The 25,104-nt window shown below is 40.7% G+C and overlaps 1 protein-coding gene across 1 annotated transcript in view; it reads left to right on the forward strand.

Annotated features, from left to right (window-relative positions):
- Positions 1 to 25,104, forward strand: part of LOC146324311 (discs large homolog 1-like protein) — a 156,359-nt gene that overhangs the window by 18,090 nt on the left and 113,165 nt on the right. The window lies entirely within an intron of this gene.

Consider the following 25,104-nt stretch of genomic DNA (forward strand, 5'->3'; position numbering starts at 1 on the left):
CTCTGCCCTGAGTGTATGAATGTGTGTAAATGGATGAATGTGACATGTGTCAGGTGCTTTAAGTGGTCGGAAAACTGCTAAATAATAGCATACTGCAAAATACAGTACAGTACAATTTACCTGATGTTTTAGGCTTAATCTGCATTGTGTGAATTTGTTTGGCAAGGACTTGAATGTAATGGACATGCATTTATTTGTAGAAGTCTGCAGTTTTAAGTAGAATATTAATTGCAGAACTTGCAATGAAGTATTTTTCAATACGTTTTGGTATTGGTACCTTTGCTTAAGTAAAGGCTCTGAGTTCTCCTTCCACCACTCGTATGTAGCCAGTATCAACCCGTTTCCAAAGCCAGTCTTAAGTAAAGTACAGGTTAGCACCCATATATATATATATATATATGTGTCACTGTTAGAGGCACTTCCCAAATAATCTTGGAACAAGAAGTGTGTCACATCTTTCCGACAGACTGTGATCAAGTCTCTAGTTCTTTCGTGTTCCACAGAACTGTATCAGAAGTGCTAGGAATCACGGAGGCTGGCTCACAACCAAGAGGAGCTGGGTAATTAAGAGGAATTAGACCGGGACCAAAGGTTATGGCCTTAAAATTACAGTAATGATAGCTGCCTGGCCTGCTAATGCTCCATTCCCTGTAGTGGCTACTGAGCTTCACATGCTAACGGATGTTCAACAGCAAACTCACCCAAATTACTAAAGAACACAAAGTTTATTCACCTCAGCATTTACCACAGTGGAAAACATGTCGCTATGTTTAACAGAGAGACGTCAGAGAACCAGATTAAAATCAAAAATTTCTTCCTTTTCAGATTCTTTCTGTTTTGTGGGGTTTCTTTTGTTTTGTTTATGCCTTGCAAATTGAAAACACCTGCTGGTCATGCATGATTTCAAGATATTTCAATATTTAAGTTTTCTTTCCAATTATTTAACACAAGGTTATATAATTTGTCTGAAAACCGAAGTTGTTTTGGCATTTTTAAAGCCATTGAATCCTTGAAGGTTGGGTGAGAGGTTGGTCATCGCAGTGGGTAAACAGTTAAATTCATTAGTTTGATGTAGGCTGTCCGGGCAAAATCAGAACAGCTTATCATAAAAATTACTATAATATGTTTTTTTTCTGCATTTTTGTTGGAGGGTTGTTGCCATGAAAAAAGTATCCTAGTGTAGTAAATGACAAAGCCCTTGCAGCCTGTTTTCCAGTCTCCTTGCTTGTTATTTCCGAATCACACAATCCAGTATCAGTGGTTGGAACGATAACCAGACAGAGCTGCCATGATGTGTGTAACGCTTTTTTATGACTTTGTATCACTTTGTGGCAAAGGGGAAAATTAGTCACTTAAACTGGCCTAAAGCTAGCTAGAGTGCTGTTAACTGGAGCTGTTTCTCAGCTTTAATCCACATCCCTGAAACCAAGCCAATTGTGGAGACCATGTCCGGGCAAGAGCCAGTTTACATTTGGCTGTCAGGTCCCGGACATCAGCCACAGTCAGCCCAAAATTGGCCCGTTACAAGGGTCGACGCTGGAGGCCGGGACTGGCCAGTGCTCATCTCCGAAAAATAAATCACCTGTCTGGAAAAAGGGTGCAAGCAGTATCCCAACAGTCTGGTAGTGCTGAGACGAGAAGGGATAGTTTGTGATGAGGGCAAAAAAATAGTTTTATATTCTCAGTTTTCACAGGAACAGTCATTAGTTAGCTCTCTGACCTCTCGTTCAGTCACTCGTTCGTTATGAGACTTTGCAGCATTTTTTTTCATCAGTCTATTGTCCCAGTCAAGCTAACAGGCTAGCAAGCTAGCATTAAATTGCTCAGCCCATGTCATGCCTGAGTACAGCAGGAGCAGCTAATCCCATTAAGCAGATGACTAATCTCTGACTAACACACACACATTTCTACAGAGACACTAACCTACAGTACACACGTGCACACACACACACACACACACACAAACGACGAGGCAGTCGAACGAGTTCATCTCAGTTCACCGTCATCTTATCATTGATTTTTCAGGAGGGGAAAATTAAACAGATTTGTGACCCTGCGACCCTGGTCTGTCACGACGGTTCAGAGAGTAGATCAGGTCCATTCTGCATGTGTGTTTTGCGACAAAAAGATTAAAACATGCTGCTCTTGTCCCTCTTGTATTGCTCAGTTATGCTGCCAGCTGTATAAATGCAACCGTCGCAACAGAAATCAGTGTTTCTCCTACAGAAAAGGGCTGCCACTCTTGAAAGAAGCAAAATGTTTAATTTTAGCTGTGAATTCCTCATGTTCAGAAGTTTTTGTTGAGAGACGTTTTTTATGAAAATCGTTTTGCTCGATCTCTGCTGTGTTTCTGTTGCGGTCGTGTGCAGGAGGCACAGATGTTGTGCTGTCAGGCTCATGTAGTCCGATGACTTGACTTTTGTCCATGATACTTCACTGTCTTGTAGATGTTAATTTGTTCATTGTACCACTGTAATATTGGTAAAGACTCGTTTCAGTGTTTAGCCTGAAAGTACCCTCGCCACGTGAAAAGCTAACCAGCTAGCTCGCCTTTATTTCTATGGTTACCGTTATCGGGCCTTTATTCTGAAAGAGTTCAGTGCCGTGTTCATTGCCAGGCCTAATGATGTTCGTTTACATTATACACCAACTTGTTGACTCAGCACCATACATCCATCCTATCTACTATCTGATTACCCTGCATGTGGCATGTATGTCATACTGTAACTTGAAGATCTGGACCCTGCTGCATGTTTTTTTTTTTTTCCACAAAAATTAGTTTAGTAGTTAATCATGTATAGTCAATATACAGACATGCTGTGCATCTCTGTGCTGTGCAGTGTTTGTTTGCATATTTATTACAACAGCTCATATCAACCTTCTTGATAAAGCTACAGCCCCTACATACTGTTAGACTTTCTCTGCAGCAAAAAAATATTCAAACAAAAAAAATATAAGTTATAATAAATAAGATACAAAATGCACATCTTTTTCTCAGTTAAAAAAAATATGTAAACAATTTTAGCAGCACATTAGTTAAGTGAAACATCAATTTATTTAGCATTAACAAATTTAAACAAACAGAGTAGTAAAACATCAAGGCTCTTGTTTGAAACGTCTCCTCTGTCTTGTTGGTCTGGATAACTGTGTCTCATCTGACGTTGGTTTGAGCCATTTGTTGAATAAAGACAGACGGACCAGACCACATAAAATCCTGAGGAAACCTGTGAACACTTGAGAAATTGCACACGAAACATTCATTGTCCTTCAATACATTTTTAAATTCTTAATGGAAATTAACTGATTAATAATTAACATCCCTAAATAGGTTAAAATGGATATTCAGAAAACATTGTACTGTTGTGTCTGTGTTTTGCCACACAGTGGCACTGTGTGTATGACAAACACTCCAACATGTTGACGCTCACATTGCTGTTCTGCAGAGACACTCTACTTTTGTTATTTGTCTCATGGCGTAAAATTATCAGAAATATTCAATAAATGACAGTTCAGTTAACGGCAGACAACTGTGACTTTTCTGCTGCTCTTTGATACTTGTGGCTGCGAGGGGTCAGCAGGAGTCAGTGTGTCCTTACGCAGCACGTTAGAGGGAGAGGAAGAGGTGTACATGGAGGAAGATTCACTCATGTGGAAACTGAAAACACAGCTGGTAGAACCGGATCACGTGACCATATTTCAAGTGTTGATGTATGGAGTCTTTCTTGATTGGTTACTGTGTAGAATGGAGAATCTGCCATGATTGGCCAGTAGTGAGTATATGAGGTTACCACACACACATACACACAGTGTAGTTATTTCTGTGCTGGCTGACCTACTAATGTTAACATGTAGTGCATGCCTGCTAGGCTTATGATGTTGCATCCTGTGTCTCTCCCTCTCCCTCTCTCCCTCTCCCTCTCTCTCTCTCCCTCTCTCTGTGTCTCTCTGTCTCCCCCATTTCTGTCTCATTCATTCCCCTTTTCTTTAGTTTTCCTTCCTTTCTCTCCCATCTGCCTGTCTTTCTTTATATCTTTCAGTAATTTAGGGAGTGACATCACAGCGTTTTATCTTTTCTCTCACATTACTGTATATTTTATAAGCCTTATGAGCCAGAACGCCTGTGGCCATCCCAGATGCATGAATGTATGTGTCTGTTTGTGTACATTGGCATGTGCACACATTAGAGGGAGCTCCATCTGTTCCTTGCCAAACACAGTGAGACTCACATAGCTGGTCTCAGGACAGCTAGCTTATCACACAAACCAAGACTTTTGTAAGGCTGCACTGTAAAACATCATCATTTCATCGAATTAAATAATATTTCCTCACTAACTTGATATAATTATGCAAGTTTCATTTGTTCAAGTTAGTTAAACTTAAAATTTATTTATTTGCAGAAGACCAGCAGTTGAGTGACTACATCCCGGCACAAAAACACACAGGCATCGTAGCTTCAGCGGCTAATGTTAGCTTTTGGAAGGAGAAAGTCGTGTAGTCACTTATGTGAGTGTGAAGTCTCTTTAAAAACCTCAATCTTAACAGTCTGATACTTAAACAATTTTATGACCAACAGCAATTTTCTTGACTTAAAAAGGATCTTTTAAATTGACAAACATGACAGATGTAATTTGGGACAATTCAAATAGGATCAAAAACACATTTTGCCGCAGACTGCTGTTCATGTTTTCTTCTGAAGTTTGGCCCTATGGTTGTCCACCAGTAGGGGAGGAACTTCACTTCTTTGTGCACTTACAGACAAGTCACGTTTGCTTGCTTCTTACAAAGCGAACCATGATGAAGGTTAGTACTGAATTCAGTCACTACCACCTTCAAATTAAATAAATTCACTGGGAGCAGTTTCACAAATTGTCTTTGTGCTAATGGTGGAACAAAGTAGCTCCAACAGCAGGTCAAGACAAGTCAGGCAAGTTCTTTGTGTGAAATGAAGAATTGACTCATCAAACTGAGAAGATGTTAAAGGAAATCACATTTGTTTTTAACGTTCATTAGTGTGACTTAAGATTCGCTGGTTCAGCTTAATATCTTATTGAAGTCTTGTAAAGTACGTCTGAATTAAAATCAGATTTATGTGACAAGAAAAGTTTCAATTATTACAAACTTTTCTCAACTTGTCTTTTCAAATTCAGTCAATTCAAGTAGTTAAAGTTTAGTTTTTTAAATAGCATAAAATAGAAAAACAAACCATGTCTGGCATCATGTGAGCTTGTATCTATTTTAGTTTTATAAACCCTCCTGGGAAGAAGTCTCAGGCCCACAGTGTTTGTTTGAAAGAAAGAAAAAAAAGCGGGTAGTTGGACTCAGTATTTGAAGAGTGATATCCAGGATGTGCAGTGTGAAAACCTCTAAGCAAGCAAAGGGTGCCAAAAATGTCACCAACAAACAAGTAAACCCCGACTCCAGCAAACACACAAAAGAGGATTTGATGGATTTCCGGTTTCAGATTTTCCAGGATTGGGTCAACTCAGAAGAAATTCAAATGTTTACCCAGTCATACAGATTCAAATCAACAAAACGACGAGCATCAGCACACCATGAAATATTGCTAAAAATCTTAATGAAGATAGATGAAAACACCCTGTTTCTGCCAAGAATGCTTTCTAGAAATTTGGGGTTATAGAGAGATTGTCAACATTATTAATACATCAATTGCTCATTAATTTCTAATGCATTACACAGAACACACACAAAGTTTTACATGTCTAAGTTTATTCTTAAGAAGGATTTTTGAGGATGAAATCCCCGCTGTGCTCAGAGTAACCTTTCATGTCATTGCATTATTTATATGACCTGTCTACCTGCATCAACTTCTAGGCTTAATTGGCTCCTCCAGGCTTGTTATCTGTGCATCTTTTATTTGTGTACAGTGGGAAACCCTTCTAAGAATAAGTTCCCATTATCGATTATTAGTTTTAAACTTAATTTGAGTCATATTTGTGGGTTCAGGATTGATTACTTTACCAACAAATTTATGAAATTACTTCAGGGACCTCTAGAATATGTTTGTCTCTCACTCGTTTCCCCCACTCCTCCATGCTTTCAATATTTATTCCCCATCAGTGACCTTAAAATCACCCCCTGTTCTCTTGTCTCTCTTGCATCGTCCTCTGCTTTCCGCACGTCGTTTCCCCCCTCTCTGTCTTCTTCTCTCTCATGCTGCGTTGTTTGTTTTCCAGTCGAGGTGAGAAGACAGAGACAACCACAGAGAGACTACTGTGTGTGTTTGGGTCTGTGTGTCTGCGTGTGTGACGGTCCAGATGGCCCAGCCGTCAGCATCAAGAGCTCCGGTTCAAGAGGGCGCTTTGACTTGTTTGACTTTCTATGCCCTTTATCTCTCCGTAAATCCTCTCCTCTCCTTTCCTCTCCCCTCCTCTAAATAATGTGCTCATGACCCTAGAGACAGTTCCCAATTTTACGTTCTACAGCTAAAGTTATTGTGACATTCAATATCTCTGGCATGTTTGGCATGTGGACAAATTTACACAAAATAAAATACAGAGACATTGCATTCATGAGAGCGGGATGGTTGCGTGGTTACGGTGACCTTTAATCAGTTCATCCTTGAGTCCAAAATGGGGTGAACCAAAGACATAATGCTTCTGGAGGCTTAAAAAGTTTTTCAAGGTTTTTCAAAGACTCTGAATCACAGAGGTCCTTCAGTATGCAGTCATGGATGTCCACAAAAAAATGATGCTGATTGGTCCAGTCGTATGCAAGATTGTCTGTAGATCACGCGCACACATGCATCTAGAGATACAGTCCCTGTAGCTGCAATATACAACACAGGATACTGCAGATATTAAAGCCTCTGTAAACCCAAATCCTCTAGGCTTCCACACACGTAATTTAGGGTCTAATGTCTATAATAGCAAGTATATAAAACTTTCCTGTTTTGAGTTTGAATTGGGTGTGTTTCTGCTCAGAGATTTATTATGCATTTAATTCCACAAATCAGAAAACAATCCATGTCCGTTGCTATGTGGGTGCAACAAAACTTCTCTGCTCCCGCTGCTGCAGCTGCTCTCTGAGTCGGAGCCAACTCAGGAACGGGGGAACGAAGCCGTTAGATCACTCCATTAACACAAACAGTGATTTAACCTGGCCGACATCGGCATTGGTTTAAATGTATGCCACATTTAGAACATTCTCCCTGCTTTACTTCGCGGTTAGAAGCCACCATCTTTGCTCTCTTCACAGCCAGAAAACTCCGTTAAAAGGGACATGGGAGCCGCCTCGATCCGCGGCAGGTATGACCTGAACAAACGTGTTAAAACACCAAAGTCACACTGAAGTCACACAATAAGACAAACTAACAAACACAAACTCAAACCTCTTCATCTCCTGCAAGATAAGGAGACTGTTTCTGCCCGTGGAGTCTGGTGGTTGGAAAGAGAGCAGAGACGGCCGCTTGTAAAACGCTGCCTGATGACAAAGTAAAGTAGCGCACATGTTCTAAATATAGCACACATTTTAACCCACATTTCTGTTTTTATTAGGTGGTCGTTTGTTTAGGTGCTGAAATGAATTTTGCTGCAGTACATTACTTCGGTTCTCCTGAAGCAGCTGTCACTCAAACGTGAGCTGACACGCCCACGCACTCTTGAAAATTGGTCTAAGCAGCAAAATTTGCTGTTTTAGAACCATGTTTTCTAATAGTTATGAACATTTATTTTCATTCAGATCTTTGTGGGGGCTTAATGACTCAACTTTGATATCATGTATGCATTTTTACTATTTCAAATTAAGGTTTCAGAAGCTTTAAGGTATACTTTAATATGCCTTAGCCTGTGTTATATATTGTATATTTATGTATGCCAGAACATTGAGGTCACTGTGACCTCATGTTCGTCCCATTCTTGTGAACGTGATATTGCAAGAACACTTTGACAGAATTTCTTTGGACTCATACATGAGTATATATTTTGAGGTCAAAGGTCAAGGTCACCGTGACCTCACAGAACATGTTTTTGGCCAAGGTCGACTTCAGTGTGACATCACGATGTTCAGCTCTCTGTCTGTCTTTGTAAAATAGTCTCTAAGTGACGGCATGTATCTCACTGGAAATTATTCACTGAAATCACACGTGAATATAGTGATAATACTGTTCTGAAAATTCTGTTAAAGTCTTCACTGCATTTTTTACGTGAGCCTGGTCAAACATGGACGTCAACTACAGCTTGACTTCGGTGTTTCCAGTTTTGTTTGAAAATCCCTCAGGTGTTAAAGAGGCTCAACGGGGTTTGTTAGTTCAGGTGAATAAAGTGCTCATTATCCGCTGAAAACAATTTTGTACACATGGAGAAATCACTATTGATAACGGGATGGAGACGATTTCCTGCCTGTAACTTGCACCTAAGGCCATGTTTAGACAGACTAAAAAATGCAGCCCTCTCATTCATTTTAATTAGGCCAGTCCGGTGACACAGCAGGGGTGCCAACATAGAGGACTCCAGCAAAAAAAAAAAAAAAATGCAGGGTTGTCCTTGAAAAAAAGTTGAACTTGGCTCAACTTCTGGCGCAACGCGTTGCTGTTGCAGTGGCCAATCAAATACATGTAAGCACACATTTCTGATGGATTACATTGTAATGTAAGTAGTGTTTGTGTACTTCTTGTGATCACTGCAGCAAAGAGATTCAGTAATCGCTGCCGTAATAAGTTTACGGTACTGTAATATTATGTCTCTCACCTGAATCAACACAGCCTGTTGCTTTGTCAGAATACAGAGTTAACAAGATGGACCCACATCGTGTCCTGGGAGCAATATTAGTATCCTTAAATCTTTTAAGGTTTCTAGCAGAAAAGTCATATCTAATACCAGGGCTCAACAATAAGGATTGCCCATTTGCTCAGGGTAGTTAAGATCCTATATCAGGCAAGTACATCAGGGAACTCACTTGTCTGAGCTGGCAAGTGAGCATTGTTCAAATTTTAAACTGTTTCATAAAAAACGTTTATATAAAACGCTTTATCAAACTGTTCAAAAGATAATCCATTTCTTGTGATAGTAATTTTTCATGCAAAATGACAGAAAATGCTGTTTTCATTCTCTCAAATATGGACATTTCATACTTTATTATCATATTAAACTGAATATCTTTGTGTTTTTCGACTGACCAAACAGTGTTTAAAGACGTCACCTTAGATGCACACTTGACACTATTATCTAACTATTTTTATAGATGTTGCAGCCCTAGACTAAACATGACAAATATATTTTTGCCTTTGTTGTTATTGAATAACTGCTAACAAAACACTTTGTTATAGGGGCAAGTAAAAATTGACTTTGGGCAAAAAGATTTCAAAATGAAAAAACAAAACATTGTTGAACCATGCTACTGATTAGTTCTGTTTTGCTTTGCCATGTTTCTGTCCCTCACAAAACTTCATGCAACACATCACTAACCTCCAGGTGGGGCAAACATGCACAAATATTTATTTCTACTAGAGAGAAATGATCAGAATAAGCATTAACGTGGTAATTATCTGAATCAGATTGAACATTTCTTCTGAACTGGTCACACTGGGCTAGTCTCTTCTGAGTGAGGCACTTTTTTTTTCTGATGGGCTGTGAACCTGATTGTTTGTGGAATATTAGGGTCCATGTAAACAGAACTACAGTGATGTGTTCAGATATCAGTTAAACAAGTCACCCCAGTAATGTGTGTGTGTGTGTGTGTGTGTGTGTGTGTGTGTGTGTGTGTGTGTGTGTGTGTGTGTGTTTGTGATAAAGGTCCTGAGTGATGTAACAACATTGTCTCTACCTCCCTCTCTCTCCACCAATGTTATATTTGGTCAATTCAATCTTCACCAGCCCGTATAATTCTGAACCTTTACCCCCTCCTCCTCCTCCTCACTGTGTGTGTGTGTGTGTGTGTGTGTTTACTGGTGTATGACCACACAAGGCAGAGCATCACTGCAGCAGGTAGAGATAGGGGGACACGTTTTTAATCCTCCCTCCACCTCAGTGTGCAGGTCTCTCCTCTGTCTCTTCCTTTTGCTCTGTCTCTCATTGATCTCGCTGCTGAGAGGCGGGCCAAGAGAGGCAGTGGAGCGAGGCGAGGGAGAGTGAGCGAGGAAGAGAGAGGGAGAGAGAAGGGGAACGAGAGAGGCACACACACTCACACACAGATAGAGAGAGAGAGGAGATAGAGGAGGACTGGGACTGCTGCTGCAGAGGAGGACAAGAGAGACCACATCCATACTGACACACACACACATGCACACACACACACATCCATTCATTCATGCACACATACACACAGAGGCTGACCTGCACATGCTGACAGCAACAACAACAACACACTGAAAACAAACACATGTGCAAACACACACACACATGCAGACAGTGACCATGTTGCTCCCTGCGTCCTGACCAGCTATGAGGATTACACAGATGAAGATGATGATGATGATGAAGATGAGAGCGGCGATGAAGAGTGAGAGAGAGAGGACGCCGGCCTGCCACAGCTGAGGACCGTAGCCAGGCGGTGGAGGGGAGGGGGGGGGGGCACGGAGGGGGTGGTGGGGGCCGGCAGAGTGGGGGATTGTGGGACAGGATGGAGCGCGGTTGATAGAACACATGCATGTGCATGTGTGCGTGCGTGCGTGCGTGTGTGCGAGTGCATGGATGTGTGTGAGTGTGACATGTGTGTATGAAGACTAGGATGCCCCCCCAGCGCGGGACCAGCTAGCTAACGTTAGCCACATGTTGTGCCACTGCAAAGTAGCATGCACCAACAACACCATATCTCTGATGTTTGGATGCAAGGTAGGTAGAGTGCTTTGTGTGTGTGTGTGTGTGTGTGTGTGTGTGTGTGTGTGTGTGTGTGTGTGTGTGTGTGTGTGTGTGTGTAGGGGTAGGGGTAGGGGTAGGGGTAAAGTAATGGACAGTGAGAGAGACACTGACTAAGGCAAAATGTGCTGAGAGAGAGAAGGAAAGAGGTAATGACTAAGCTTGTCAAGGGACTCTGGGTTGAGGTAAACTAAGGTGAGAGTTAGTAGCCGGCAGGAGAGACAGAGCAAGAGAGAGGTCCTGGCTGTGTGTGTGTGTGTGTGTGTGTGTGTGTGTGTGTGTGTGTGTGTGTGTGTGTGTGTGTGTGTGTGTGTGTGTGTGTGTGTGTGTGTGTGTGTGTGTGTTAGAGAGAGGTAGAGACAGGGAGGGTGAAAAGCAGGTTTGTGTTCTGCTGTCTGATTTCATATCACAAACTCTGCAGCTAGTTTATTACCAACCTCTTCATCATAAGCCCTGTTGCTGCAGTTGTTGTATCTGATGCTTCATTCATTTGAATACATCACTAAAAGTTATTTAAATCTTTGCTGAATATGCCACATAGGAAATTTATGTTATTCACTGGTAAATATAAATATCTTTATACAGTTACTGAATTAATTTTGATGTCCTAAACTATTGCTGGCAACTTGGTGCTTGGGCTGCCGCTAAAGATTATATTTATGACTGACTCAAGGATAGACGCTAATATTTTTAAGCACTGGCCCCAGGGGTCACCAAGCAACTGCATTTGGTGGCTAAACTACATTTTTGGTGGCCTAAATGTAAACCTATATCAAACCAAACATATGGGACAGTTTAACATAACTTAACACAGCTTTCTTTAACTGTGACACTCATGTTGTTCACTTTTCCCATGAATTGTGATGTGGTGTTTCCTGAAGATTTGTCGACACACACTGCGGAACATTACATCTTTAGATGTCTCATATTTGAGCCGCTTAAATTTCTGCTTTCGTTCACTCCTAAATATTCATTGTCCCTTTGTTTTTTTTTCACTGTCCGTCTTTTGTGTTTCTGGTTCTTCTGTAAGGATAATGTCAGCAGTTTGATGCTCATAGCTACCTGGTGACAAGTGCTGTTTGCTGCTTTCGTAGAAGGTTGAAGTAAAAGGTGTGACTGAATCAGGATGTTTCTATAAGGATGAACTGTCGTGTTGTGTAAGGAGATAAACCTTGGTGGCCACAGGGGGTCACCAACATGGACTATTTGGAGGCCACAGAGTAACTTTTTGTGGTCACAGGCCTCCGGGCTGTGGGTAATGTTGAACCATGCTGACTAATTTGTCAGTCATGTTTGTGTTAAAGTTATTAGTTGTTCAGCCTGTGGGCAAAATGATGTCTAGCAAAAGTTCTCGGAGCCCAAGGCGACATCTTTAAATACCTTCTTTTGTCCAACTGACAGTCAAAAGATATTCAGTTTGCAAATATATAAACAAAGTCGGCTCCAGCATACTTCTCTTCTTCCTCAAACAATTAATCAATAATCAAAGTCACTAAAGCTTAATATCGATGATTATTTGATACATTGCTTCGACAATGAAGATTGTTTACCTCTGCATTGACTTGTTTCTGTTAAACATTCCCAAAGTTCAGGAAACATCCATTGCTTACTGTCATATATACTGTTTTACAGCAAAAGTAATGAGTAAATATGAATTTTTTTTTTTTTGTAATCGTGAGTAAGTCTGATAAAAATGTGCATCTGACTCTTGTCCCGTTGCCAGTTGATGAGTTTGCCTTTCTGTTTTTTTCTTTTTAAACCGATGTGTCACATTCAACGTCACAAAAACAGGGTTAGTAAACAGTAGAAAGCAGCATCTAGGCCAGTGACACAGCGGCTACTTTTTATATCTTTTATGAGAGTGTTTGTTTCAACTCAACTTCGACTAATTTAGAACAGCGTTTGAGTCCTGCTTGCGTGGAGATGGATTTAATTTGTTGCTGAGCTGACAAAGAGTTGCAGAATGTCTGGACAGAGGCGACAAGCCGTCATAGCATCACACTGGGAAAAGGGGTGAAAATTAGTGTTTCCTCCTGGATATCATGGTTCAGTCAGAGCTGGAAAACATCTCAAATGTTAAATATTAAAAGCTGCTTTCAAAGAACTCCACCTAAATAAAATATATTTTAATACCAGAAAATTCTAATTTAAACCAGAAACTATCTGATTAAAGAATAATATTGAGATGTGATATCAGGCCTTAGTATTTCCATGTGCATTTATATCCACCTTCATATCGGCTTTGTAGCTCAGTTGCACGGTGGGTCAGTGAGACGCTCTGCATTGTACGTACAGGAGTTTCTCAAGAGATAACCCTGTGGAATTGTGGGAGGGCATCGCTTGTCTTGCCTGATGTATGCTGGGGTAGTCTCAAACAACGATAACCTTTAACTTTATAGGCAGGTAGAAAATAGATGGATGTGTCCTATGTTATGTGTCTCTAACCCATAAATTAATTTGATTAAATATACAATCCCTCTGTATATCCGTCTGCCTATAGTAAACCATATTTTAGCTGCTTTATATTCACATTCATTCCAATATGAATGTAAAACTGAAGCCTCCTGACAGGCCTCTTAGATCCCTAACCCTCTATTAAATTAATATCACCATATCCCTTACGAGTTTGTCCGCTCGCTAATTACATAACATCACTCCAAGTTAAGTCAAGAGCTTAGGCTAAAATTGGCCATCATCATCTTGCAAAGTACCCTGAAACTGTTGAGTGGAAAATCAACACATGAAATATTAAAGTTCCACCCAAGTGCTTAAGGAACTGTGCCTTTGATGTGGAGGAACTGTTGGTGCACTGTGCTGCATCTGTGAATAGCCATAAAACAAACCCAAAAATGGCTCCATAATTGGGTCTATAAACTCGTCTAAATAGCGCAGTGAAAACTGGACATGAGCTTGAGCAACAGGATGAAAGATACACACAGAAAGAAAAGGGCACTGTGTTTATTTTGAAGATTAACATTTAGTTTACAAGTTTAAAGATGTTATATTAGGTCAGCAGCCACATCGATGGTGTCATTTCACTGACTTGGATTAAAAGAGTGTGAGACGGAGAGGAGTACGTTCAGTTTCATGTGACAAATTCATGTAAAGTGCTGTAATACAAGAAGCTACAGTGGGTCCATTCTATGTTGTTGTCCAGTTCAGCAGCTAGGCCATAATAAACTGTATGGACTTCACTTCTGTCCTATTAGATCACCTCAGCATGACAGCCTGTTAGATAGAGTCAGGCCTGAGAGACAACTGCTCAGCTGGAGCTACAGAGAGAAAGAAACACGAGTGTGCGACACAGCGAGAGCACTGGTTTTGTCCTGTACCGGTTTAGCTGGAGAGGGTAACGGGTGAGCGTGTCCCGAGGACAGGCTAATAAAATAGATTATTGGAGGTTTTTAGTCAGTGGATGGGATTTTTCTGTTTTAAAGATATGTTTTTGGGCTTTTTTGCCTTTATTGGATAGGACAGCGGAAGAGCAGACAGGAAACAGGGTGAAGAGAGGAGGGGATGACACGCAGCAAAGGGCCGCAGGCAGAGGACTAACAGCCTCAGTACATGGGGCGGAAGCTCTACCAACTGAGCTATAGGGCCGCCCTAGATGGGATTTTTGAGAGATGGTTGTGTTGGTCAACTACAATCATGCATTTGCAGACTACCCTCAGCTTGTGTGTTGAAAGCTCAGACTGTATTCTGTGTTTCCATGCCTCAGGAGTGGCTTTGGTCGAGGCAATACTTGATCCGTCTTCACATGTGTATTTAACGCCTGTATGTCTAACTTGCAGAAAAGTTCTCATGCCATTTATTCCTTACCGATTCCTAAACGTAAATCCGGGGAAGTAACAACAACAAGTCGCCATTGCTGTGGTGGCGCCTCCATACAGTTTGTGTCACTTGAACATTACTTTTGATAACCATGTCAAGGAAGTGGGGACAAACCGGTGCTGTCTCAGCTGCTCCAACAGTCACGTCAAACTTAAAATTATGATAAAAATGCAACGCAAAATACAGAAACCTGTCCTTTGTACAGATACAAAGCACTGAGCCAACACCAGTGTGTTAAAATAAAGATGTCTTGCTTGGAATATTTAAAACCAATCCAGTGATAAAATAGTGCAGAAAAACTTTAAAAAGTTGACCCATTTTTATCAAACAAGGATTTAGCAGTCAGTCACTAGTTTTTGGAACAAGGAACACACACACACGACACGGATAAATTCACACAATTAAAGTAACAATTGAATTGTAATTGTATAGTTCTTGGCAAAATTCTGTGCTGAGTTATCAGAGACTTAAGAGGGAGGTTTTCTCAGTCTTACACACAGATCATCCAGTTGAGTAAAGTTCTCCCTACTGAACCTCACTGTACCTACTGAGGGTCCATTAACTGCTGAACACTGTGTCAGCAGGCAGTGTTACCAGATTAATTATTGTGCCATGTACAGTCTGTAATGAAGTGTTTGTATTGTGTCTGTGTTATGCACAGCAAACTGTCCGGACATGCTGACAGCGAAGTATGGACATGTTGTTCGTCAATGTACATGTTACATAATAGTGTTTACAGTGTGGCCGACTGTAGTTGGCTCTCAAAAATGTGGTCAGGCTTCACAAAAGAGTTAAGTTATACGGTAAAATGAACTAACTGCTGGGGTATGATGACTACAGCAAGGCAGGTTCTCACTTGATAGTCTGGTTCCTGAATCAAACCGGTTTGGGGATGATTCGTTGTTTCAGTTTCCCACCGGTCCAGTTTACGTTCAACAAAGGCAAAACTCAAACAGTCCAGACATTTTTGAGACAAGTCATGTGGGAGAAAACGTTTGTTGGATCATTCTTCATAAAGAGGACAGGTAAAAAGAGCCTGATTGGATATCAGGTGTTGATCTTTAGCATATATCAGCAAACCTCGCGACCGTGCATGTGAACATCTCTTAAGACCACAAGCATTAAATAATTTAATAATGCAAGCGGCTGTTACGTCTGCACCAGAGTTCAAGTCCAGCATTCACACACCGACCCAAATGAACCGCACCAAGGAGGTAAATGCTCCAGGGTTTGGTTCAACCAGACCCATAAAGGCTGGTGTGAACTTATCCTTAGCCAGAACATGCGCCAACCAAAATGACTCTGGATGCAGTGACACATGTGACATTGCGCAGTTGGGAAATTGAACTCACTAAACTCTGTCCGAAGTATGGCAAACACATCTGTCTTATCATCAAAAGCTGCAGTTATTTGTTCTTCTTTTGGAGAACTATTCAGTTAGTTTAATACTGAAGCAGTATCAAATCAACAGCAGTCGTCTTGGTTGTTTGATGAATGGTTGTAATGGTCCCAGCCAGATCCAGGACAGGTGGAAATCTGTCTGAACTAGAGGGATACCAGACGTACCTGCCAACGCAAATGAAATATGAGCTTGTGGATTTGTCTGATACCCAGGCTATCTGCTAATTACTGGAGAGCTATGTTGCAGGAAATGCAGCATAATGTGATAATGCAGCATGTCGTATTTTTAGTCATAATACATCAGATTCAGATAAATTTAGCACTTACATCTCATGCAAAAACAAGTGTAAAGCAGTAAACATTCAACTTATGTATGGTGTTATGGTGTTATTCTTTATTTTGCCACTGAACCAGTATGAATCACAAAATACCTTGCACTTTATGACAAATGTTCCTGCTGAAAATAAGAGCATTTTTTCTTCCATTATATTTTGGTAATATGCCAAGAATCACCCCAGTGTTTGTACAAGTATTGGAAATGATTAGCTGTCATCAGAATTGATGAAATCTAAACTACACCGAACCCCGTAGAGTGTGCGGCCACGGATACAGAAAACATGCAGCGTAAAGTTTGATTGAATCACGTGTAAACATCAGGTAGAAGAAGACAGATGAGGATAACACAAACACAAACACAAACAGCAGGAGAGGAGGGGAGAGCAGAGGACATTTTATATACATGAGGCTGGACTACATTCATTTTACCTTGGCAGCAATGTGTCCATTGCTGAGGCTGTTTAAGTGCCTGAGAAGATAAATCAAACACACCTTAACTAGGTCAGACATTTCAACACATTCAAAATAGATGAATCTGTTCCTCTATTTCTGCTCAGGTCTGTGTATTTTTTACTGAAGACACTTTACTGACTAACGCCCCAGTGAAGTCACTGAAGGTTTTTTTTTTCTCTATCTCTAAATATTTTTGCACTTCCACAAACATGTTTTAAACCGTTAGATTGCATGATTTATATTTAATGAAGATATTTACGACAAACTGTCAGTTTAAACATTCAGAAAAACTTTATTTTTGTAGCTGAATGTCTCAGTTTCTCAGCACATCACATCCGGTCCTGAATAATTCATTTCTTGTTGATGTATTTTTTTCTTAAATACTTTCAATCATAGTTTTTTTAAGTTTTGACACAGGTTAAGTTTTTGAGAAAAATCTGAATTTTAGCTCCCTGAAAACTGCAAATACCCCGTCCAAGTGGCCCATGTAGTTATACTACACCATCATGTAGTTTTAGTATTCAGTGAGACAAAAGGAAACATTTACCAGCAATGATATGTGTGGCACAAAATTGACAAAGTGCTACAGAGAAAAACAAAATTTCTGAAGAATATTTTAGAGCCTGACTGGATTTTTGGGGCGGTTACCAATATTCAGGAATAATAAAAAAAAAAGAGATGTCAATATATCAGCTAATATACTCTATCACTTTATATTATTTACCTACAGTTTAAATCCAAAATGGTATCAGGTCACTGAAACACTTTCACAGCTAAATCTAAACAAATAAATAAATTATAATAAAAAAAAAAATGTTGTGAATTAAGGATCAAATATACTAACCTGACACACAAGATGGTTTGTTACATAGAACCATCTGGGAAGTTGTCCTTAGAAACTGTTTGGAAAAGGGCAGGCATTTTCAGAAAATACTTGGCAGGTGATTGGATGAACCATCTGTCTATCATGTCTAACACGGGCTAACTTCAGTCAGCCAGATCAAACTCTTGCCGGAGCCGACTGGGAGAAGAAAAAAAACTCAAAACATCTTTTCAATTGTGAAAAATCTTCAGCACCTTCCTTTGTTCTTCTTTCAATGAAGAAATACTCTCCAGTTCTGATAGGAGGCGCCAGGAGCCACCACAGTTTGTTTGAGATGAGTCACTTCGATGGACGCTTCTCATTGTCATCACACCTGAAGTCGCGCCCCGTAGCCGCCAGTAGCCCCTCCGAAGACGCTGATTGGCTGCATTACTTCTGGTGCAGACACAGATGGAGAACTTGAAGCCTGGCAAGATGGATTCTCACGGGATCTCACAACTATATTTGGCAGATGGATAGATCTGTCTGGTTTAGTGTATGTTGTACTACAGAAATTGTCAATCATACTATAGATGGGAAAGAAGAGCATTAGGGGTGCCACGATTCTCCAAATTCATGATTTGATTTGACTTTTGGTTTTAAAGTCAAGATTTAATTAGATTATGTTAGATTTGATCTGATTCAGTTCGATTCTTCGGTTTGAACATCTTTTGTTTTTTGCGCTGACAGTCATGCCATTTTTTGCCATCGAGTCTAACAATGACTTGGGACAGAAGTTTGGTTTTATGCCCTGCATTTAGTGGCCGGTAAGCTACACTGTGTCATGTTTGAAGTTTTCAGCGGCTGTGGGTTTGATTCCACGCATTGGGCCTTTACTGCATGTTGTCTTCCCACCTCTTTCTCCCCCTTCCTCATCCAAGTTCAGCCGTCGTATATAAAATAAAGGCATGAAATATCCCAAAAAATAATAGAAAATGTCAGATTCCTTTTGACAAACGTGGCCACTGATTTAGTGATGGGCTGTCTTTATTATTAAACTACTTGTTTTTCTTACCGTCACATTGTCACTGTTGCTAAATGAATCTGGTCATCAGCTGTTCCCTGATGTTCTCGCTTTGGCGATAAGTACTTTTGTACTTGATGCCAATAAAGAACTAGAGGGAGCGTGATGTGAGAGACGGAGAGAATGAAAAGACATAGAGGAGGAGAGAGGGAGATGACGGCACGTGCGTGTGTGTGAGAAGTCCCTTACGGCAGAGGATCCCCTGCTCTTTCATATCTCACCATGCGTGACTAACGCCTGGCTTTACTCTGGCACACACACACACACACACACACACACACAAACACTGATATAAACTAACACATAAGCATGTACGAGGATGCTGAATCTGCTCCCAATCTAGTCACGTTTTTCTGGCTACGCAAGACTGGCTGACACACTCACACATGACAGCAACAGTGTGCACGTGTGTGTTTTTATGTCTGTGTTTCTGTGTGCGTGTGTGTGTGTGTTAGTGTTCAGCAGGCTATCTGCAGGCACAGTCCTGATTAGGAATGCTTGGCTCTTGCTAGTCGAGCAAGCAGAAACACACAGACACACACAGACAGACACTATGGGATGTAGAAACAGACATATTTGGTGTCTCTGTCCATTCATGCATTCATTCATTCAGAGGTGTTCTTGTGCCATGTGAAAATCAAACGCCAAATATAGGATTATGTCTGACTCTGAGTGTGTGTGTGCGTGCGTGCGAGTGCAGAGGGCAGCAGCAGCAGTGTTGTGACAACAGTGCGAGCCAGGGTCTCTTCAGGGTCTTAGTGCCTGGCTGTTCAAATGCCGCTTTCAAGATTATTTTGAGGCGTTTCTGACTAATTAGCCAGTCGACAGTGAATGAAAAGATCAGAGCGAGAGGCGGAGAGGAAATGAAATGTGCTGAAGGTCATGAGACGGGTTCAGACGAGTTCAATTTGTCAGAGCTCTGTTTACTCCCAATCAGTGTAAATGAGGTTAAAGCATGCAGCAGGGGAACCAGGGGCAGAGCGCACGCGCGCACACACACGCTCACACACGCACACACACGCTCACACACGCTCACACACGCACACACACGCACACACACGCACACACACGCACACACATGTCTATTTGAATTCGCAGGAATTAGCTGATACTGTTCTGCACAGAAGGGCTCTCCTGTGCACAGCAGCCGCCCACTCCCTGCCCCAAAACACAGTTTCGAGAATAGATTTTGCATCTCGTTGCTGACCAAGGCGACAGCTGCAGCAGTGCGGGGTCAAATGTAGTGATAGTGCTTTAATGCTTCACTGATGCTGCTCTGATAAACCACTGAGCTTGCTGTCAGAAAGTGTTAATGTTAAAGCGAGGAGGAACATCATGGATTGATCCCACGTCTTGAGTCAACTGGTGTAAATCAATAATGCTTCAAGTCTGGTACTAAATAACTCATGACAAGAGAAATACAAATAACAGAGTCAGTCTGGCCCTGAGAATAAACGTCAAAGTTTCTCTCCTGGGAGAGAAGTTTAATTAAGGCTGTGGGCTGTGTAGTTACTGATTTAGAGACACAGAGGGACCTGTGTGTGTGAAATCACACAGACATGCTTGTTTTTGTAGTTTATTGGGACATTGTATTGACTTGCATTAATTCCTCTGGATGCTTGCCCAAACAGTAACCATTACTACTACATGCCTGACCCTGACCCTTATCTGAACCCATACTGCAACCTAATTTTAACCTCTTTACAATAAAACAGAAGCTAGGATGCAAGTTTTCCCAGAGGGGGATTCCAGCCGGTTTCAGGGGAGGCTCAGGGAATAGAAGTGAATTTTTTTTTTTTAATTAAATAGCCATTACAATAGCTTGGAGCAAGGGGATTGCATAGACTGAATAAATGTTTGTGATTTGGTTAAATCAAAGGTTAGAGTTCAGAGGTACAATACTTTGGGGAAATTTTACTGTTTTCCCCCTTTTTTTGGGTCTGTTTAGTTATGTCAAGCAGCAATATTAAAAACCTGTAGAGTTAATTTTTTTTTTTTTTTTTTTTTTTTTTTTTTTCCACCACAAATTCAGCTATGTGTCTGACTTTTGTCAATTAATTAAAGTGGAAAGCTGCCAGGAACCCAAAATGCAGTAAAAATAAACTGTGTGTTATAAAAAATGATGATGATCACTCAAACTTTGAATATTGTTTAAGGGCACAGTGCAGTCAAAAAAATTGAGATCAATCAATCAAAAGATCCAGAATTCAGTTTTTGAAATATATTTTTATAGACATAAATGAGACGGTAGCAATTTCAGCTAGTTTTCTCAGCTTGTCTTCACCCAATATATTGATAAAGTTATATTACTATAAATAAAACATGACCATTGATTAATAGATAGACTCCAGACATTTTGGCTCAGTTGAGTGTCTGTGACTTTAAATTAATGCCTGTTTCCGAGCTTGAAAAACCCTGTTATAGACTAAATGATTATAAAGCGGCTTTTCGTCACCAAGTCGGCTCTGAGTCCCTGCAGTGTGATTGTGAGTGGAGGCTCTTCATTAATACGCACTCTGTGAAGTCAACTCTGGCTGTCTGTTGGCTACCTAGAGAGAGAGAGCGAGTCAAATGCCAAAAGGTCAAATGTCATATTAATGGGACTGACTGTGTGACTTTGTGTCTCTCTGTAGGGGAGGTGACTATCTCTGCTCTTAAGCTGCAGGCCGTGATACTGTGATAGTGGTGTTTATTTAGTCTTGCTTATTGATTTCTCAGCTCTGTATATAAGAGTTCAACCTACTCCAGATCAGAATTACTGCATTTTATTACTTGACCATCAGCCTAACTGTAGACCCAAACCCCACTAACCTAATGCATAAAGTGAGTATAAAAACTGTACTAAGATGTATGAAATGTCTCTTCAGAGTCTTCCCTCGTCTTCATCTATATCTCTCATTAATGGCAGAAGTCTTTAATAATACATGAAAGTTTAGGCATCAAAGACTCCCGGATTCACCTGATCAATATGTGAAATAAAAAAACAAATTGAAAAGGTTCTAATGAGTCAAAATGCAAAAATTTCCCTCTAACCCTGATATTGAAATAGGTTATAAAATCAACATGAAGCTGTTACATCACAGGCTTTACAACATAAAAGATTGCATTGTAGAGCAGCCTATTATGGTATAATATGTCAGGCTAAATTGGATTAAATTTCTGGCTATCCAGTGGGTATAGAGATGTTGACAATTACAGAAAAACTAAACGGAAGCCAAAGGGAATCCAGAAAAAGACCACCTGATGCAACACTGAACAAATAGAAATGTTCTAAAAAAGGCACAAACAGAAAGCATTTCAGTCAAAAGAAAGAGATTTTTAACAGACCTTTGTACCGTTTGTAACACTTGGTTTTCCTGACGTATTTCCTGTGCTTTTAACAACTCAGAAAATGCAGGTTTGGACACAAAAGCACGACCCAGAGACCACGCAGATCAATACAAATGTTTGTCTGTATTCAGAGTGAGTGAACAGGCAGGTGTCAGGAAACCAGGCAGGCGAACTTAACCAGGCAGAAAGGCGGGAGCCCAAGGTTCACGCAGAAGGTCAAGCTGGCAGGTAACGGTCAGGCGGGTGAAGTGACGGGACCGCTTAGGACGAAACACGTAAGACCATCCGACAGGAAACGGGTGGAAATGAGCCTCTATATATGCTGCATGGGTAATGAGGGAAGTGGGAGCAGGTCAGCGGGTGGGCGGGGCAGTCATGTGATGACTTAGGTGACGTGTTTGCAGATGATCAGTGTGAAAAAAACTTGGCAGTATCTTTGGTCGTTGTTCCAAAATGGTTGTCCTACATCTCATATGGTGTTGTGACCAAAGATATTCTGACAGTATCAGAAGTTTAGGATAACCATCTCTGTCTGCTAACCCAGTGGATCCCAGCCTTTTTTTCCTTGAAGTTTTGTTTGTTGGCTCACTTGTTTCCATTCTTAGAATCTTTACTGCAGGTAAATGTGTCTTTTCTAGTTTAAGCTTAACTTTTTTTTTTCTTTTCACAACACAACAGAGTCAGCTGATCCGTCATCACAAAGCTTTAGAGGTCACAGACTTGTGGCCTAATAAGTCGCCTATGAAGAAGTCTATTATTTTTAATTGAGGACAAAGAAATGTATCTTTATGAACAACTGTGAACAGGCTTTTGTATAAATTGTGATTATAGTTAACGTGCAAAGCTAATTTTGAAAACTTCAGAGGGGGACCCTCTGTGATTTGGGAACCAATGTGCTAACCATCCAATAGAAAAATGCATGAACAGATGATTATGTATGCTATTTTGGCACAGCATATTACAAATACTTATGGTAACCTCAAGCTGTCTTTGCAAAATTGGTGTCCCAAGTTGGCCTCTTTTCCTGTAGCCACAGCTGGGTCTACATTCTCCTCCTCCTCTTCTTTGGATTTTTGTTTCTGTACACATAAATGCCACTATTGCAAGGGCTCAGTTCGTGCTGTTTACTTTGTTTTACGGATGAAACATGCTGACGAAACATGCTGATGATGTTTTCTTGTATACTGACTTGCGTCATAACCTATAATTCAGTAGGTGTGATCGTTGTACAGTCTATATTCATCAAACTTGATATCGTACCCAAGTTTATTACATCCATGTCACATAGGGTGGTTGCAATTAACTTTTACGGTTTCTGAAATCTCACAGTCTGTAGGTGCCATAAATCCTTTAAAATAGCTTTTTCCACTCTTTCATTTGGAGTTAAGTGTCCCTTTAACCTTGAGTTAAAGTCAAGCTGTGTCTCCGATATATGCAGTATACTGAGTGAATAACTGATTTCTACTTAGATGGATTGTTCCGTGCCCATACTATATTAGCTGTTTGAGCTTTAGCTGAAATTACACTGTTATCTTCATGGTGATATGATCTGAGAACCAACATCCCATTTGTCTGGAAGCTTTAAAAATCCTCCTCAAACTCATTTTCTTCCCCTTATCAGTAGCTCCTCCTCTGATGGGAGTACATTTAAAAGGAAAAATGAAGGAGGGTTAAAGGATTTTACTCTGAATTACCTCATCTGGTAGGAGAGGAGTAACCCTGTGCATTCAAAGAATAAAGGGGCCGTCCTCTCCGCCGCTCAGATGGCTAAGTTGCAGACCATGAAACCACAATGTCACAGATTCATAACTAGCCGGGGACCCGTTGTCCGCCCCTCCATCAGCTTCACTGCCTCTCCGCACTGTACTCTGTCCAGTAAAGCAGAAAAAAACATCAAATAATCTTTTTAAAAAGATGAAGAGGAGTGAGGGAGAGTGCATGTGAATGGCGAATGAGGCGAGGGAGAGGAAACAGTGAGGGTTACTGTAGTGCCAGTCGGAGATGTGGAATGGAAACGGGCGTGATGAAGGTACAGAGAGATGAAGAGGAGAGATAGAAACAGTGATTCCCTGAGGCAGGCTTGTCTCCTGCTCACTGTCCTCATTCAGTTTTGCGTCTCATTTTGCCTAAAAACTTCTGTTTCAAGTCCAGCGTGGGTGTGTGTGCGTGTGTTTGTTTATGCGTGTTTGTGCATCCACATATGTACAATACAGCAAGCTCCGGAAACAATTACCACCATGCTGGGTGTACACCTGGCCTGCCCCATGTGCTTACGCACGAAAACTGCACTATAATAACACTTCATTACCAGGGATGTCACGATATCAGAAATTTAGCAGTCGATGCCAGCACCAGTGAAATTCCACAGTTCGACACCACAATTTCAAATATAGCAAATTCAGTCGTTGTTATTTTTCTTTGCCAGCTGAAATAAAAACTCTTCTGAGCTCCTACAACAAAATACTGAGGGGGATATTTACTAAGCCTGTCAGGGGACCATGTTGCCCATGTCTGGAGAGTAATGGAGTGTAAATGTGATTTCTGCAGCTGAACTTTGAATGTAAGTGAACCTCAGAGTGCAAGCAGCAGTTTAAATTTACTGACATCATGGTGGTGGCCATCAGTCTGTTAATGATTATTTAAAATGCTTCTTATGACAGATGACAAACTGAACAATAAGGAGTCAGGACAAATACAAGCTTTAGTTTTATTACATTAGACTGAAAATGATAGTCTTTAGCATTTAGCCGTTGCAATCATTGTGGAATATAGCTTGCTATAAACAACAATAATAGTAATGCATTTTGAAAAGGTCAGCTTTATTGTCCCATTTACAATAACACTTTATAATAATACAACATATATTGGGATTTAGTCTGGAACCGACTGCAGTTCTGTGCCAGCACCTTGGTCAGGTTTTGACAGTGGCAGAAACTGGAGCACCCAGAGGAAACCCATGCAAGCAAGAAAATGCAAACTTCACACAGAAAGGATTAAATCCTCAAGCTTTCGGAATAAAGATAACAAGAGTGAGATGTGTTTTTAATGTAATGTTA

This window comes from Lutjanus erythropterus, chromosome 7, assembly GCF_056507025.1.
Source record: "Lutjanus erythropterus isolate fLutEry1 chromosome 7, fLutEry1.hap2, whole genome shotgun sequence".
Lineage (NCBI taxonomy): Eukaryota > Metazoa > Chordata > Actinopteri > Lutjaniformes > Lutjanidae > Lutjanus > Lutjanus erythropterus.